The sequence below is a fragment of the Phascolarctos cinereus genome, unplaced genomic scaffold, assembly GCF_003287225.1.
Source record: "Phascolarctos cinereus isolate Bilbo 61053 unplaced genomic scaffold, phaCin_HiC Scaffold_5;HRSCAF=322, whole genome shotgun sequence".
In the NCBI taxonomy this organism is placed as follows: Eukaryota; Metazoa; Chordata; class Mammalia; order Diprotodontia; family Phascolarctidae; genus Phascolarctos; species Phascolarctos cinereus.
Window position 1 is genome coordinate 379,625,850 of NW_027555958.1, and position 12,684 is coordinate 379,638,533.

Sequence of the window (12,684 nt, forward strand, 5' to 3'; positions counted from 1 at the left end):
CAATCAATCAACCAAGCATTTATTACGCACCTAATATGTTCAGGCACTATGAAAGCTGAAAGGGATTCAAAAACAAAAGCGAATCTCTTCCTACCCTTGAGTTTACATTCCATCAAGGGAAAAAACATGTGCACATATAGTTATGTACAAAATAGATACAAGGTACTTTTGAGGAGGGAAGCACCAGATGTCAGAAATTCATCAAGAAGAGGAAAGTGGTCTTAAAGCTGTTCTTTGAAAGAAACTAGCGATTCTAAGAAGTAGAGCTAAGGAATGACTATATCCAAGAGAGGACAGTGTATGCCAAGGCACAAAAATGAGAGATGAATCATCATGAGACAAACAGTAAGAATTCCATGTTGATATTGGAAGTACATGAAAAGGAATAATGTATAATAAGGCTGAAAAGGTAGGAGTCATGGTGTGAAGGACTTCACATGCCAAACAGAGGGCTACATATAGATTTAATTCCAGAGGTAAGAGAGACCCATTGGAGTTTACTAAATATGAGAAAGATATAGCCGGACCTATGCTGTAGGAAAATTACTGGCAGCTTGTGGAGAATGAAATAGAGAAAGGAGAAATTTGATTCAGGAAACCAAGTGGGAGGCTATGGCAATTACCCAGTGGAGAAGTAATGAGAAACTAAATGACAGTGGTGACTGTGTGAATAGAGAGAAGGGAATGGACATGAGATACGTCGTAGTGGGGAAAGGCAGTAAAAGCCACATTTGGCAGCTGATTGGATATGTGGAGTAAGAGAAGGGAAGAGTCAAGGATGACGTCAAGGTTCCAAGCTTGGGCAATTCAAGAATGGTCCTGCCCTCAACAGAAATAGGGAAGTTTGGAAGAGGGATGGGTTTAGGGGAAAGCTATGTTTTGGACTTATTGAGTTTGAGATGCTTCTACCAAATAGGAAGTTGGTGACGTAGGCATTGACACTACCTTATGATCTTAAGCAAATCACTTAACTTCCCTAGACCTCAATTTCCTTATCTGTGTCGTGTAAAAAATCTGCATTGAGGAGAAACTAAGGCACAAAATTCCAAGCATAATCTATTTATTAGCAAGGCTATCAGTTGCCAATAATAGAGGTCAATGGCCCCTCAGTGACCAGAGATACACTGTGCAATCAGAGCAGCTTTTTATAGAGTTCAGTGGTTACATAAGGTCAAGCGATGCACACTAAGCTAAGACTGTGATTGGTCTATAAGAAAGGCAAAAGGTGAGCTGTACATCACATTGACTGGCAAGAGGGAGTCTCCAGAATCCATAGTAATGGGGAAAACACAGAGCTGAACAACATCCTCTGGAAAGTCGTATGCCAGGTACTGCTCAATACCAGAGAGACCCCAAGCTAGGCCAAACATCTCCTCACCAGGTTGACTCATCTACCCCTCCTCTTCTTTATCTCCCTCATGAAACAGGACCAACTTGTAATGTTTAAAGTTAGGATATCTAAACTCTTATAACTTCTATTGCTGAAGCTTACACAATTAAATCCAAATCTGGTCCATAGGTATAAATTTCAGTGATTAACTAAAAACTCTTAATCAATCAGTAATCAATAACCAATTTCGTATTTGTAAGATCAAGGGGTTGGACTAGATAGCCTCAGAAATCCCTTTTAGCCCTATATCTAGGCTTGATCCTACAATTTTGATTCTTGGACTGAAGCTCATGAGAGAGTCAAGGCCTGAATATATTGATCTGGGAACCATTTGCCTAGAGATGATAGTCAAACCCACAGAAGCAGATGACATCACTAAATGAGATAATATAGTTAGAGGGGCAGCTAGGTGGTGCAGTGGATACAGCACTGGCCCTGAAATAAGGAGGACCTGAGTTCAAATCTGGCCTCAGACACATAACACTCACTAGCTGTATAACCCTGGGCAAGTCACTTAACCCCAATTGCCTTACCCCCAAAAAAAAGAAAGAAAGAAAGAATGTAGTTAGAGAAGAGAAAGGGCCAAGTACAGAGCCTTGGGGTAGAGAGAGGTAGAGAGTTTGCCATGTATGGATGATAAGCTTGTGAAGAAGGAGGTACACAGGTAGTAGGAGAACACAGAGAGAGCAGTGAAAAATCCAGAGGAGAGGGTGTCAGATGCTACAGAGGGGTCAAGAAGGATGAAGATCGAGAAAAGGTGAGTAGATTTGGTCATTTGGAGATTACTGGAGAGTAGACTTAATTGAATGATGAGACAAAAAGCCAGGTTGCAAAGGTTTGAGGAGGGAGTGGGAAGAGAGGAAGCAGAGACAATAAATACTGAGAGCTTTTTCTAAGATTTCGGCTGAGAAAGGGAGGAAAGATATAGGATAATAGTTTGATGCACTAGCAGGACCTAGTGAGGGTTTTTAATGGATGGGAAGCGACTTGAGCATGTTGGGAGGCAGGAGAAAGAAACCTTGGGAATCTTGAAGATACAAGAGCTAGGGGGTGATTGTGGGGGCTATCTGCTAGAAACAATGAAAAAAGATGCAATCAAGGGTACACATAGAGGGTTTGGCCTTGGCAAAGAAAAGGGCCACCTCTTCATCAGAGCCTAGAGTAAAGAAGGGGAGGTTGGGAGGGTGTGGTACAGGGGATATCAGGGTTTTTGAGATGTAGAGGAGAGAAGAGGAAATTCACAGCAAATTAACTTAATTTTTTCAGTTTAAAAAATGAGAGGAAGTCCTCAAATGAGAAGGTAGGGGTAGCAGACTTGCAAAGAAAAGATTTGGAATAGCCACTGTGGGGTAAAAACTCAATTAGAGAGAAATAAAAAAGATTGCTTTGCTACAGTAGGGTCTAGCTGAGGTTAGATAACATAAATTTATAGTGGAACCAGTCAGCTCAGTTTCGGGATATCCTCAGTTCCATTCAGTAGCCCATCAGTAGGAGCAGAGGAGACAGATGGTGGGAGTAATCCAGAGTTGGGATTTGGCCAGGCATGAGTGATGATATGACAGGAGAGCAAGGAATTTTTAGAGGCCAGTGTAAAAGTTGAACTAGCCAATTCTGGGGCTGAAACTGGGAATGGAAGAAAGGGAAGTCAGAGCAGGGTAACGGCCTTAAAAAGTATTTTTGAGGGGCTGGAAGGACTGGAGGCAATTGGGAGCATCAGAATAGGTTCCTTCAGGGAACAGAAGAGGTCAAACTAGATCACACTGTTCATACATGGCACTCCATTTTATGTTTCCATGGCTTTGCACTGGCTGTGTCCCATGTTAAGAATACACTCCCTCTTCACCCCCAACTATTAGAATTCCTAGATTATTTCAAAACTCAGCCCATACTCTAACTTCTACATGAAGCACTTTTTTTGATAACTCCAAATGCTAATGTTCTCCCCTCCCCCAAAATCTCCTAGTATCTATTTTTGCTTATTTTATAGATATCTACATGTGTAGATATTCCCTCCATATGTATCCTCATAGAATGTAAGCTGTGTGAGGGCAGGAATTATTTTATTTTCACCCAGTACCTAGCACTGTACCTACACATTGCAGGTGCTTAATAAGTGCTTGCTTGCTTATTATTCTATGAATCACAGAGAGACAGACACACACAGAATGGAAAGAGTGCTGGGCTTAGAGTCAGAAGTCCCAGGTTCAAATCCTGTTTCTGACTCCTCTGTGAATATGGGCAAGCTGCTTAACTTGTTCACAATTCTGCTTTCTCATTTGTAAAACGGGGCAGATGATACCCATTGAGCCAATTTCATAGCGTTGTTGTCTCAAATGAGAGAACACGTATGATGTGCTATATCAATGTCAACTTTGTTATTCTTCAAGCCTATCATTGACCCTTTCAATGAATGCAAACTGCTTCCTACAACCAAAGCCCAAATGATACTGGGTGGTTGTGACTCATGAAATGCTGCCATCTTGAAAGAATCGGTTGTAAATAGCCCAGAGGATAATGAAAAATGAAGGATGGAATACAGGATATGATATAGGATATTACTCACTATAACCGGCATTTGAGAGGTAGTATATCAAAGAAACACAGGAAGGGGGCAGCTAGGTGGCATGATAGATAGAGCACCAGCCCTGGAGTTAGGAGGATCTGAGTTCAAATCTAGCTCTCATATCCTTAGTAGCTGTGTGACCCTGGACAAGTCACAACCCCAAATGCCTCCAAAAAATAAAATGAAAAAAGGAGGTAGAAAGAAAGAAAACAAGTATTTAATCACCTACTAGGTACAAATACTTTACAAATAGTATCTCATTTATTCCTCACAACAGCCATGGGAGGTAGGTGCTATTATGAACCCCATTTTCCCTCAACTTCAGCTGAGGAAACTGAGCCAGACAGATTAAATGACTTACCCAGGGTCACACAGGTAGTAAGTAGTGTCTGAGGCCAGATCCTTAACTCGGATCTTGTAAATCTCAACTCTCATCTGTTTGGTCGATTCAAGGAAACGGAAAGCCTCCTTCTGTCCTGCACTTCTAGATCTCCTCCTTTCTGATGACAATTGTAGAGAGCATCAATGAATGACAAAGGACTTGAGGTCAGGAGGCCCAGGTCAGAGCATAGTGCTGCCGTTCGTCCAATTGTCATCGAGCTTAATGACAGTCTCTATGTTGACGATTCTCAAAATCTACCTTTCCTGCCCCCATTTCTCTCCTGACCTCTAATCTCGCATATCCAACTGCCTTTCAGCCACCTTGAGCTGGATGTCCGATAGACATCTTAGACTCAGTACGTCCAAAACTCATTATCTTTCCCCCCACACCCTCCTCCACTCCTATTATCTTTATTACCATAGAGGGTGACACCATCTTCCCAGTGCCTCAGGCTCACGCCCTAGAAGTTAGCCTGGATTCCTCACTATCTCTCATGCCCCATATCCAAGGTAGCGCCAAGGATTGTTGATTTCACCTTTGCAGCATCTCTCAAATGAGCCCCCCTCTCTCCTCTGACACTGCCACCCCTCTAGTACAGGTGCTCATCACCTCATGCCTTAATTATTTCAATAGTCTGTGGGTAGGTCTGCCAGCCTCAAGGCTCTCCCCATTCCAATCCATTCTCCAGTCAGACACTAAATTGATTTTCCTAAAATGCAGATCCGATCATGTCGCTCAATAATCTCTGGTGGCTTTCCTCAAGTAGCAAATGCACAATGCTCTGTTTGGCATTCAAAGCCCTCCATAACCTAGCCCCCTCCTACCTTTCCAGTCTTCTTCCACCTTACTTCTGTCCAACAATACTAGCCTCCTGGCTGTTCCTCCAACAAGATACTCTCTCTCTTGGCTCTGTGCATTGTTCTTTGACTGTCCTCCATACCTGAAAAGCTTTGCTTCCTCTGCTGCAACTACCGACCTCCCTGGCTTCCTTTAAATCCCAACTAAAATTCCACCTTTCACAGGAAGCCTTCCCCAGCCCCTTTTAAATCTAGTGCCTTCCCTAGGTTAATTATTTCCTATTTATCCTGTACATAGCTTGTTTTGTAAATATGTATTTGTATGTTGTCTCCCCCATTACACTGTAAGTTCCCTGAGGGTAGGAACTAACTTCTGCATCTTTTTGTATCATCACACCTAGCACAGTGCCTGGCACATAATAGGAGCTTAATAAATGTTTATTGATTGATTGATAGAATGAATGTCTCTGAACCTCAGTTTCCTCACCTATAAAATGAAGCATTGTATCATAAAAGATAAAGAACTGGCCTTAAAGTCAAGAGGAAATAGGTTTAAGTCCTACCTCTGACATAAACTGACTGATTAACCCTAAGCAAGTCCCCCACTCATCTCTTTAAGGCCATAAGTGGCAGCTGTTCAGTCTTATCCAACTTTTTGTGACCCATTGGGGGTTCTCTTGGCAGAGTACTGGAGTGGTTTACCATTTTCTTCTCCAGCTCAGAGGAAACTGAGGCAAACAGGGTGAAGTGACTTACCCAGGGTCACACAGCTAGTGTATAAGGCCAGATTTAAACTCAGGAAGATGAGTCTTCTTCACTTCAGGTCCAGCACTCTATCCACTGCACTACCTAGATGCTATAAGTAGCAGAACTAAGGGCTAACCTGCTTGGTAGAAGAAATTTCCTCACATGGAACCTGCTATACCAGTGAAATCACATTTTAATCCTGCCCTGATGCCCCCAAAAAGCCCTCACACTCACCCCAAATACCCAATTCATTGCCTTTGCAATATCTCTTTTCTACAGCCTCTTCTCTCCACTCACACAAGTACCACCCTGATGGAGGCCTTCATCACCTCTCCCACTAGCCTTCCCCTGCTCTCCCTACTTCAAGTCCCTCTCACTCCAGTCCATTCTTCACTCAGTTGCCAAAGTCATGGCTCTAAAGTGCAAGTGTGACCATGTTACTCCCCTGCTCCATGAACTGCACTGGCTCTCTCTTGCCTCTAGGATCAAATATTAAATCCTGTTTGGCTTCTAAAGGCCTTTGTAGCCAGCCAGGTGGCTCAGTGGATAGAGCACCAGCCCCGGAGTCAGGAAGACCTGAGATCAAATCTGACCTCAGCTACTTGTTTGCTGTGTGACCATGGGCAAGTTGATTGCCTCCAAAAAATAAAGGCTTTCACAATCTGGCCCCTCTCTACCTTTCCAACCTTCTTACTCTTTTCTTTCCTCCATGTACTCCATGAGCCAGCAATCCTGGCCTTTTTTCTGTTCTTCATCCATGACACTCATCTCTGGACTCTGTGCCTTTTCATGAGCTGCCCTCCATGCCTGGAATGCTCTCTCTCTCCTCACCTCCACCAGGGGCTCCTCAGCTTCCTTCAATACTGTACAAATTGTACCCTCTACAATAGGCTTTTCCAGGCCCCCTCTTCTAGTGCCTTTCCTGTCAGATTGCCCATATATCTTATATGTGCATACATTTGCTTGTTACCACCCCCATTAGGCTGTGAGTGCGGCAAGGATTTTTTTGCCTTTCTTCATATCTCCAGCCATGTTTTTCTGCCTTTCTTCATGTCTCCAGCCCTGTTTTTTGCCTTTCTTCATATCCACAGCACTTGGCACAGAGTAAGCACTTCAGAAATGCTCTTTGATGGTTATAATACTACTACACTATCTATATCACATCATATTTGTGAATATCAAATGAGATAATATATTCAAAGTGTTTTAAAAACATGATGCCCTATAAAGTTATCAGCTAGGATCATCTATCGGGTTTTTTCTTTGATTTAAAGATTCCGTGTGTGTTCCTTGGATGCTATCGTGGGATGGATGTGAATATACTCAGTAACAGAACACCTGGGCTCACTTTAGTTACTTAGATGTTGAATGACTTTGATGGGGATTGGAGAAGAAGGTGAATGACAGGACTAGATGACCTCTAAGGCCCTGCCCTAGGTTCATGATCTTATGACTTTATGAAATTTCTGCTCCTCTTTAAGCTTTGTTGTTGAGTCATTTTTCAAATGTTGGTGACCCTATTTGGGGCTTTTTTGGCAAAAATACAGGAGTGGTGGAGGTAGAGCCAAGATGGTGGAGAAAAGGCAGAGACTCACCTGAGCTCTCTCCAAAACCGCTCCAAACACCTCTAAACAGTATTGTAAAACAATTCCTGCAGAAGCAGAATCCACAAAAGGATGGGGTGAAATAATTTTCTAGCCAAAGACAACTTAGAAGGTCAGAAGTGTTAACAGTATTTTACTAAGGCACCCTCTAACCTGAGAACGACAAAACAAGAGGCCAGAGACAAAGTGCCAGTAATCAGGTAGCCATTTAATTAATTAGCTCCATGTTGAGGAACAGATTTGTAAATTGGGAATTCTCCTGATCAGAGTTCCACCTTGCTGAAGTGAAGACAGAGATTATATACATAAATTACAATGGGAAGGGAGGAGGGAAAGTGGATTACAAACAATCATTCCCAGGGCCAGAGTGGTTTCCCATGACAAACCCACAAATGGAAGACAATACAACAATTCTGGAGTCCTGTGGGAGCAATGTTGCTCGAGTCCTTGGGGGTCGTTATTTGGTGGGTCACAGGACCAGAGTTCTGTGACAGCAACAGGTTCTACAGTCTTTGGTTCACTTCACTTAAGATACATAGGCAGTGATTATGGGTGTTGTCAAAGTTTGATCATTTCAAGCTGCATCGTGACCTTCTAAATCACTAGCTAGAAAAGCCAATTCTGAAAATTTTAATCTAGTAGTATGTTCATTATGCATGTCATATCGATTATTATGAAAATCACAATTCCCTTTACGTTAGGAAAGGTCTGTCACATTTGGGTGAGAGTGGAGCTCAGTCCAGGGCAGCCCATGCCAGCACAGAACAGGCACTAGCAAACCAGGAGCAGGCCTTGGAAGCCATTGAATCAGCAGTGGAACAACTGCTCAGAAGGAGATTGCAAGGGTCTCTTTGCTGGCACTGGGGGCAGGACTCTGTTGCTTTGCCTGTACTCAGATCTGTGTCACAGTCCTGGGTGTGCAATCCCAGGGCAAGTAGGAACACTAGCACACCAGAGCTTGTGGGCCACAGAGGAATAGGGACCTTTGCCACCGTTCCAGGGCAGAAAGAGTGTGGTCACTCACAGACCAGAGCACAAGCCAGGAGAGTAGTAAACACCTCTCCTTAGATCATACCACCTTGGAAGAACTGAAAACTTACAGGTCCCTAGAAGTATCTCTGAAAACAGCTGCACAAAAGCCCTGAAGCTTGAGATAATGCACCCTCCACCCTGGAAGCAGTGCCCCACTAAAAGAATGAGTTAAAAGTGAAGAAATAGGCTGGGAAAATGAGCAAACAGAACAAAATTCTGACCATAGAAAGTTACTATAGTGATAAGGATGATCAAAAAATATACTCAGAAGAAGAAAACAAAATCAAGGCTCCTATATCCAAAGCCTCCAAGAAAAATATGAATTGGTTTCAGGCCATGGAAGAGCTCAAAAAGGATTTCGAAAAATCAAGTAACAGAGATAGAGGAAGAGAAATGAGAGCGATTCAAGAAAATCATGAAAAATGAGTCAACAGCTTGGTAAAGGAGACACATACACACACGCACATACACACACGCACACACAACTACTGAAGAAAATGACACCTTAAAAAACAGACTAGGCCAAATGGTAAAAGAGGTACAAAAAAAACAACGAGGAGAAGAATGCATTGAAAAGCAGAATTGGCCAAATGGAAAAGGAGGTACAAAAGCTCACTGAAGAAAATAATTGCTTAAAAATTAGAATCGAGCAAATGGAAGCTAATGACTTTATGAGAAATCAAGAAAAAACACAGCAACACATACACGCACACAAAAAAAAGAAAAAAGAAAAAATAGAAGACAATGTGAAATATCTCATTGGACAAATAACTGACCTGGAAAATAGATCCAGGAGAGAAAATTTTAAAATTATTGGACTACCTGAAAACCATGATCATAAAAAGAGCCTAGACATCATCTTTGAAGAAATGATCAAGAAAAATTGTCCTGATATTCTAGAACCAGAGGTAAAATAGAAATTGAAAAAATTCATGATCACCTCCTGAAGGAAATCCCCAAATGAAAACTCCCAGGAATATCATAGCCAAATTTCAGAGCTTCCAGGTCAAGGAGGAAATGTTTCAAGCAACTGGAAAGAAATAATTCAAGTACCATGGAGCCACAGTCAGAATAACACAAGATTTAGCAGCTTCTACATTGAAGGATTGGAGGGCTGGAATGTGATATTCTGAAGGGCAAAGAAGCTAGGGTTACAACCAAGAATCACCTACCCAGAAAAACTGAGTATAATCCATCTAGGAGGAGGGTGTAATGGAAATTCAAAGAAATAGAGGATTTTCGAGCATTCTTGATGAAAAGACCAGCACTGAATAAAAAATTTGGCTTTCAAATACAAAACTCAAGAGAAGTATAAAAAAGTAAACAGGAAAGAGAAATCATAAGGGACTTAATAAGATTAAACTGTTTACATTCTACTTGGGAAGACAATACTTGTAACTCATAAGAACTTTCTCACTATTAGGGCAATTAGAAGGAGTGTAGAGGGCACAGGTGTGAGTTGAATGTGAAGGGCCGGTACCTAAAAAAATAAAATTAAGGAATGAGAGAGAGGATGCACTGGGAGAAAGGGAAAGTAAAAGGTAGAATGGGGCAAATTATCTCACATAAAAGAGGCAAGAAAAAAGCTTTTGCAGTGGAGGTAAAGATGGGGGAGTTGAGAGGGAGTGAGTGAACCTCACTCTCATCAGAATTGGCTCAAAGAGGGAATAACATATACACTTGATTGGGTATAGAAATCTATTGTACTTATGCTACAGGAAAGTAGGGGGGAAGGGGATAAGAGAGGTGAGGCAGTGATAGAAGGGAGGGCAGATTAGGGGAGGAAGTAGTCAGAAGCAAAACACTTTTGAGGAGAGACAGGGTGAAAGGAGAGATTGAATAGAATGAACAGGAGTGGGAATAGGATGGAGGGAAATACAATTAGCAATCATAACTGTGAAAAAGAATTGTGAAGCAAGTTTCTCTGACTAAAGGCCTCATTTCTCAAACACAGAGAACTGAGTTAAATTTATAAAAATAAGAGAAATTCTTTGATTGATAAATGATCAAAAGATATGAACAATTTTCAGATGAAGTAATCAAAGCTATCTATAACCATATGAAAAAAATGCTCTAAATCACTATTAATTGATAAATGTGAATTAAAACAATTCTGTGGTACTACCTCATACCTATTAGATTGGCTAATACGACATAAAAGTAAAATGACAAATGTTGGAGGGGATGTGGGAAAAAATGAGACATTAATGCACTGTTGGTGGAGTTGTGACCTGATTCAACCATTCTTTAGAGCAAATATGGCCAAAGGGCCATATTTGTTTGGCACATAGTAGGAGATCCCATAAAGAGCTCCATGCATACCCTTTGACCTAGCAATACCATTACTAGGTCTGTACTCAAAAAGAGATTTAAAAAAAAAACAAGAAGGAAAAAGACTTATGTGCACAAAAATATTTATAGCAGCTCTTTTCTGGTGGCAAAGAATGGAAATTGAGGGGCTGCTCATTAATTGGGAAGTGGCTGAACAAATTGTGGTATGTGATTGTGATGGAATACTATCATGCTATAAGAAATGATGAGCAGGGCGCTCTCAGAAAAACCTGGAAAGACTTACAGAATCTGATGCAAAGTGACATGTGTTGTGTACAAAGTAACAGCAATATAATAAGATGATCATCTGTTAATAGCTTAGCTATTCTCAGCAAAACAATGATCCAAGACAACATCCACGGACTTAGGATGAAAAATGCTATCCATCCTCAGAGAAAGAACTGATGGTGTCTGAATACAGACTGAAGCATCTTTTTTTTATTTCCATTATTTTTCTTGAGGGTTCTTTTTGTCTATTTTTTCTTTTACAACATGACTAATATGGAAATATGTTTTGCATGACTACACACATATAATCTATATCGAATTGCTTGCCTTCTCAAGGAAGGGGGCAGGGAGGGAGGAAGGGAGAGAATTTGGAACTCAAAGTCTTAAAAACGAATATCAAAAATTGGCTTTTACATGTAATTGTGGAAAAAATAAAATATTAAAGAAAAAATGCAGGAATGGTTTGCCATTTCCTTCTTCAGCTCTTCTTGAAAATGAAGAAACTGAGGCAAACAGGATTAAGTGACTTGTCCAGGGTCACTTTCAGGTCTTCCTGGGCTCTATCCACTGTACCACCGAGCTACCCTGATTCTTTCAGCCTTAGTACATACTCATTCATTAGCATTTATTAAGCATCTACTGCATACAGAGCAGTGTGGTAGACACTAAGGAGTGTACAAAGTTTAGATAAGACATATCAGTCCATGTATAAGATATAAGACACCAACACAAATAACTATACATCACAATATCATTTGTAAAGTTAAATAGGAAGACATACTACAGTCACATGTGAGCTCTGAGGGAGAACATTACCAGCTAAGGGAACTATCTAGTGTTTTGAGTTTAATTTTAAAGGATGAATAGGAATTTGACATGTACAGAGGGAAAGGTAAGTTTATTCAAGGTATTAAAAATAACAAGAGTAAAAAAAAAGGAAGAAAGTATAATAGATGAGAGGGCCATTAGATCATTACTAAATTATACTTGGCATTTTTCTGTTCAAAACACCTTCACATTTAGCCCCTCATGTCAGCCACTTCCTAACTATAAGAGCTGAGAAGGCATTATTACTCTCTCCTTATTACAGAACACAGGTCATGTGGTGCCCTACAGTAGGGGGTCACAAAACCTAGGATACGATCCTTTCTCCAAAACTTAGCTGGGTAACGTTGGGTGAGTCACCCTCCCCCTCAGTTTTGGTTTCCTTATCTGTAAAATGGTGTTAATAATACCCTCACAAAAGGCAGTATAATATAATGGAGTCAGAAAGAACTGGGTTCAAGCCCTGGCTCCTGTCTGTCCCCCCCTTTAGCTCTCAGTGGCTGGGACAACCCTCTAAGACTATACATTGTAAAACAGTGGCTGATATGTGTTGATAGAGGCAATGTCCTTACTGAGAGTTCCCAGCACCAATTAATTTACTGGCACTCGCTCCCCTCCTACCCCGCCCCCAAAAAAGAGTAATTACTATCTACATCCATTCCTAGAGGTTAAATGATTTGCCAGAGTGACTGAAGTAGAATCAGGGTCTCCTTCCAAACTGAGGGTCCATCTACCTCATCAGCCTCCCACTATGATCACTGGTCCAATCTTGACCCACCTCTCAG